This window comes from Mus musculus, chromosome 15 (genome assembly GCF_000001635.26).
Source record: "Mus musculus strain C57BL/6J chromosome 15, GRCm38.p6 C57BL/6J".
NCBI lineage: Eukaryota > Metazoa > Chordata > Mammalia > Rodentia > Muridae > Mus > Mus musculus.
Window position 1 is genome coordinate 65,190,124 of NC_000081.6, and position 6,191 is coordinate 65,196,314.

General features: G+C 38.2%; 1 pseudogene; it reads left to right on the plus strand.

The window, feature by feature from the left end:
* The first annotated feature begins 4,422 nt into the window (after positions 1 to 4,422).
* Positions 4,423 to 5,655, plus strand: Gm7814 (annotated as a pseudogene).
* The last annotated feature ends 536 nt before the right edge of the window (positions 5,656 to 6,191 follow it).

Sequence of the window (6,191 nt, forward strand, 5' to 3'; positions counted from 1 at the left end):
TTAGTTAGTAATTTAATTTAATTGAAGATCAAACAGAAGTAATATAAAACATTTTTGTTTTCATCTGGTTACTTTGGGGTTCAGTGGTACCCCTTAGCTGCCCAGAGCTAACATACTCTGTCTTGGAACAAGAGCAAAAAGTATTGAAAAAAGAGAAGGATTTCAGTGGCCTGATTCTAAATATTATTTTCAAAAATAAGATCTGTGAAGAAATTTTAGGAGAAACAACCACATCATTTTTTAATTTTTGCTCTCTTTTTCAATGTATTCACACGGGTTGTACTGGACACCATTTTTTATAAACACAAAGTCAATTTTTATAAAGATGCAAGAAACATTTTATGTAACAAAAGAACATGATAGAAACTCTTAATTGTAAGCTTTTGTCTTTTTTAGGCACACATAAACTTATGGTATGACTTAAAATCAATTAGATTTATGATGTAACACAATTTACTGTGGAGATAATGGTAGAGAGCTACAGAAATTCTCTAAGCTTGACTCCTGTTATTTGATAGATGCCACGTTACTAAGTCAAATCTTCAAAAATGACTCCAAGGAATATATTTATCTGTGTTATGCTGAAGCTCTGTGGTCATAACTGCAGGGGAGATGAGTGCACATGATTTACGGTTAGCTAGGAATTTAATTTAATTAAGGATCGAACAGAAGTAAAATCAAACATTTTTCATTTTCATTTGGCTACTGTAGGGTTCTGTAGCTGCCTAGAGCTAATATAGACTGTCCATCTGTTTTTCTTTTACTTAATTATTATTTACTTTAAGATCCCATGAATATTGGTTGTCAATTTTATAGGAACTAGAATCACCAAGGAGACAAATCTCAGGACAGTATTTTATTTTATTTTTTTCATTAAATTGTTTTATTACGTATTTTCCTCAATTACATTTCCAATGCTATCCCAAAAGTTCCCCATACCCTCCCCCGCCCCCACTCCCCTACCCACCCATTCCCACTTTTTGGCCCTGGCGTTCCCCTGTACTGGGGCATATAAGGAAGTTTCCAGCTTATGTTAACAGAGTTAGAAGGATGTATCCAAACTGTGGGCCACACCATCCGTGCCCTGGGAATCTGACTGAGTTAAAAGGATAACATTTGAAATGTAATTTAAAAATATCTAATTAAAAAAATAAATAACAAAGAATCACTCAAAAATACTACCGTGTTTCATAAGACTTCCTCATATGCTCTTAGCTTTAGTTAACTTACCTGGAAATTTCTTCCTCAATGACCCTGTCCTCATACCCTGTGTCAATACCCCTCTTCCCATGCCCCTGTCCTCGTTCCCACCTAAATCTTTAGCTCCCACTATTCTCCTCCACTTTGTTCCTATCATATATTATACTTTTCTCATTGTATATTTATTTGAGGTGTAAGTTTATAGGTTTAGATATACATGCATAGTTCACTTTATTTAACCGCTAGTCCTGGCCTTTATCACTCCACCTCCAGTCAGTTCACTACTGTCTTGAACATGTCTGCCCCAGTATTCTCCTTCTCTGCTTTCATTTCACATATATTCCATTATCCCCCCATTTCCTGGATGTATCCCCTCTGCCATTGGTCAGATTCTAGTTTCCTGGTTTCTTCAAGTTAGACACACTAAACAAAAGAAGTTAAGTATAACTTTGTTGAAATCCCAACTTGTGTATGCCACAGTTTTTGCTTCTCTATATATCACTAAGATGTAAAACACTTAAAGAACAGGTGAACCCTCTGAACTTCTATATTCTGTATTAAGTTCATGGGAAGGTCCATATTTTGGGAATTCCAAAGCTAAGGGGCCAGGGTAAAAAACTGAATGAAATTAGCTCAAAAATGTATATTTATTTAAAATGTAAACAATAAGTAGAAATTAAAAGTGATATAGATAACACAATACATGGGACTATGTTATATAAAAGTGCAAATTTAAAAAACTATGAAAATAATATTTTCTTAACTGAGACATTGAATTATTGTAATATTTGTTGTGTACTTTGGGTGCATGTACGTAATCACTGTTTCAAGTTAAAATGTAGGGCTGGAGTGATGGCTTGATGGCTTGGAGCCCTCTTGCTGCTCTTTAAGAAGACACGGGTTCAGTTTAGAACACCGCATGGTAGCTCACAACATTTTTTAAAACCCAGAGAGTCTGACACCCTCTTATGCTGTACACATGCATACGTGTAGGCAAACACTAATACACACAAAATAAAAATGTATTTTAGGTTGAAATGCTCTGTAATTATCCATTTCTAAAGTGGTTAAATCTTCTCCACTAGGGTTGATTATAGATCTGACTTTTTACTATTGGCAGTTAGAACATTCAAGTTTTATCTTTCGGTTCTTTTTTGAAAATGTAGCAGACCTTTGTCCAATTTGGAGGAAGCCCCCCCCGGTCAAGTTTCTTTCATCTATGAACTGTAATTCTTGGGGAGGAATTGACTTTTCTTTCATAGTGCCTAATCTTCAACACGAGTTGAGAGCATTGCTTAGTCACTGGCACATCTTCTGATGCACTAAGAGACACAGTGGCCCTGCAATCTTGTGGTCCAGTGGCAGGCGAGTCCAGTCCTGATACTAGTCTAACTGTTCCTGGAAAACTTTCATGTCCAAAGTGGCTGACAATGGGTATTCTGTGACACTACTTGTGTATGCCCTAATCCCAAAGAAGTTGCTCTAATACCAGAGGGATAAAGTTTCTACTGAGAGCAAAGGAAACGGGCAAAGAGAGAGGGCTTCCTTTTCTCTATGTTCTTTATATAGGCTGCCACCATAAAGGTGGATCTTGCCACCTCAAAAGATCTGGTTTAAAGGTGGGTCTTCCCATTTAATACTTTATTCAAGAAAAACCACTCACTGGTATAGCCAGCTGCTTGAGTTTTAGTAAATTCCAGATATAGTCAAATTGACAACCAAGATAATCCTTCCTAACTTGTTACTTTGTTTATTTCATTAAGGAACTGGATTCACTCAACTTCAACCACTTTAACGTTTGATTACCTAGATTCTCTCCTTTTCTGTCTTCAAAACTCCCATCTATTCTTACCTCTTAAGCTCTGCATATGCAAATTTTAGTCAATTATTTAAGTTGTGCAAGTGGACACAGCTATACACATACACATCGAAACTGCTGCCAATGGTTCGGAACTACATTAGATTTATTAGTCACTACAAGACAAAGAGGTATCTTTATTAAATTTCATTTTATTATGGGTTACAGTATATGGATTTAGGTCTTTAAATCAAAGTAACAGAAACATCCAGGAATAGAAAGAGCAGATTGACCTAACAAAGAAGCCATTGGTCTGCAAGTGTAAACCTGCTGCAGCCAGTTTGTGTCTTGGTGACACTGTATAGTCACTCATTTTTAGCCTTGGTGTGAGAATTTGTCCTGATGATTAGTTTTTATAAAAAAAACCAAAAAAAAACAACAACAAAAACAAACAAACAAAAAACAAAAAAACACTAAGCATAGATTCTTAAGTTTCCACTGGAGGTAACAGAAGTTTTCTTACACTATCTTATGGTATACGGGAGAGTGTAAAGATTCAACTTACATTTGAGTGGTTAAGAAGATTACATATATATATATATATACATATATATACATATATATAACAAGATTATATATAATCTTGTTAACCACTCAAATGTATATATAACTATCTCCAAGATTGTTGTTCTAGAATATTCCAGACACAGAGACACTTCAAAGTCTCACCACAAGGAGTCACTGTCTTTACCTATAACATACACAAATTAATTCCTAAGTAGTTGCTATCTCTTTCTCTCTTTCCAGGACCACCTGTCTATGTAAACATTTATGAAAAGATAGTCCTGAAACATATGGACTCATAATGGCTGGATGTATAGGAGTGTGACAAATTCAGAGAGGAAATCTCTCAGTGCACAATGCTTCATTATATAAATATGCTCTTAACTTTCTAGACCCAATCTTCTAATCCTGTAGTAAATATTCAATATAGTCATGCAATACACTTTAGAAATTTTATTTTTTTACAATCCTTCTATAAGTATTACACATTTTAAAGAGGAATCTTTTTGTCGTGTTATTTCTGTGTCTTCCTTTGCTATTTTTCCTTTTGGTTGGGTAATTTACATTTTCTTTTCTATAGTCTTGAAGCCTGCACTCTTTATTTGTTTGGGTAAAATGTGGTACTTCTGAATCAATTTGAGTTTGCAGGCTGTGGGTGAGTAGAAATATAAATTAGACCCAAGTTAAAGAGCTGCTGGACAGCAGTCAGGTTCTGCACCTCTAAATGCTAGGCAGAGCATCACAGCTGAGAAATTAAACTCTCCTCTATGTGGGTTCATTACACCTATCTTAAATTAAAAGCTGTTCTGGAATCTAATTCTCATTCTAGTCTCTGTTGCCATTCGCAGGCTAGATAGGTGATGGGGATGGATCATCTCCAGTGTCATAGAAGGCCAGATAAATGGAAGTCCTTGTCCTATACAATCAAGGTAGATAAAAATCATTCTGACAGTCTAATACCAACAAATAAATACCCCCTTAATGAATTTTATGAGATATTTTGAAATTATAAAGGCAATACACACCTTTGGTTATGTTATCAAATCACTGAGATCTACTTACATCAGATAAAGATATGTTTAATTGTTAGAAGAAGTTCTCCCATAGTTCTCTTTTCGCTCTTACAAATATGAACCTAGGTTATATGGAATACTAGATTCCTGAAGGCAGACTTTAAAATTTGTATTGCTGTATCTGTAGTCATCAGTATAGGTATTACCCTGTAATTCAGTAAATACTTTCTGAATATGAGTATATTATCAGCTCCAATAAGGATTGTCCATATTTGTATACTACTGCAATTGAAATGCATCTTACACTTTGTAGCTGCTCACAACATAGATAGGAAGTGTTTTTTGTTTTTTCCCAATAGACTAAGGTAATTGATCAGTGTGTGTGTGTGTGTGTGTGTGTGTGTGTGTGTGTGTGTTGGATTTATTGAGAAACAAAGCATAATGTTTACTTTTAATTTAAAAAGAAACAAATTTGAAAAGAGGAGACAGCTTGGAGGTCACCTGATTTTTGACAAAGTTCTTTAAATTCTGGGCATTAGTTTCTTTGGATTAAGATTCAGCACAGTCGGTGTGGGGCTTAGGCTCCAGCTCGGGCAGTGCACCTGTGACTTGGTTGCGCTGCTCCTCCGTTGCCCCATAGCACCATCCAGAGCTGCAGCTTGGCCTCCGCGCCGCCTACTCAGGCTTCAGCTTGGTGGCCGGCTTCTCCATCTTCTTTGTCTGGATGGTGGTCTACCGTCAACCGGGGACTGTGGTGATGGAGGGGGTCTTGCAGGTGTCCTGGCACTGTGGGTCTTGGTGTATCACATGATGTACGTGCAAGATTACTGGAGGACCTGGATTAGAGGGCTTCGTGGTTTCTTCTTCGTGGGTGCTCTCTTCTTCACAGTCTCCATTTCTGCCTTCTGCACCTTCCTGGCATTGGTCATCACCTAGCACCAGAGTCTCAAAGACCAGAATAGCTACTACCTCTCCTGTATCTGGAGCTTCATTTCCTTCAAGTGGGCCTTCCTACTCAGACTCTACTCCCACTGCTACCGGGCTGCCTTCGCGAACATCAGTATCCTCAGTGATTTCTAACCCAGGGAATGAGGTCACTACAGCCTGGGGGCCCTCCGGATCTGGACTCAGCTTCTGAGTCAGCAAGGAAGCTCGCCCCAACCCCCGGGGACTCCAGAACCATGGCAGAGTACATGGGCCCATTCATTTCTCAGAAATCTGTCTGATCCCCTTTTGGGGAAGACATGTTAAAGGGGTACTGACAATCTGCCCGTTAGCCTGGCTAGAGGACAGCTTAGACCTTTCCAAATGGATCTATTTTCTTAGCCCTCTGAAGGATCTCTGTAAGTAGGGGCATGACAATCTATTCAACGAGTAGGATTGGAACTATGGCTAGTGACAGGAGCTGGGACAGACTTCCTTGCTACTCCAGACTTCATTGAAGCTGGGGGCGGGAGGGAGGCACCAAAGGTCTGGTCAAACGAGGAATCTTTAGGACAGATCTCCATCCCACGTTCCCCACCCTGTCGTCCTCGGTGTCTGGTAGCTGCATTCATCCGTCCTTAGGGAATTGACAATTGGCTCCTTCCCTGAGCAACACAGTTGGACAGAATCCA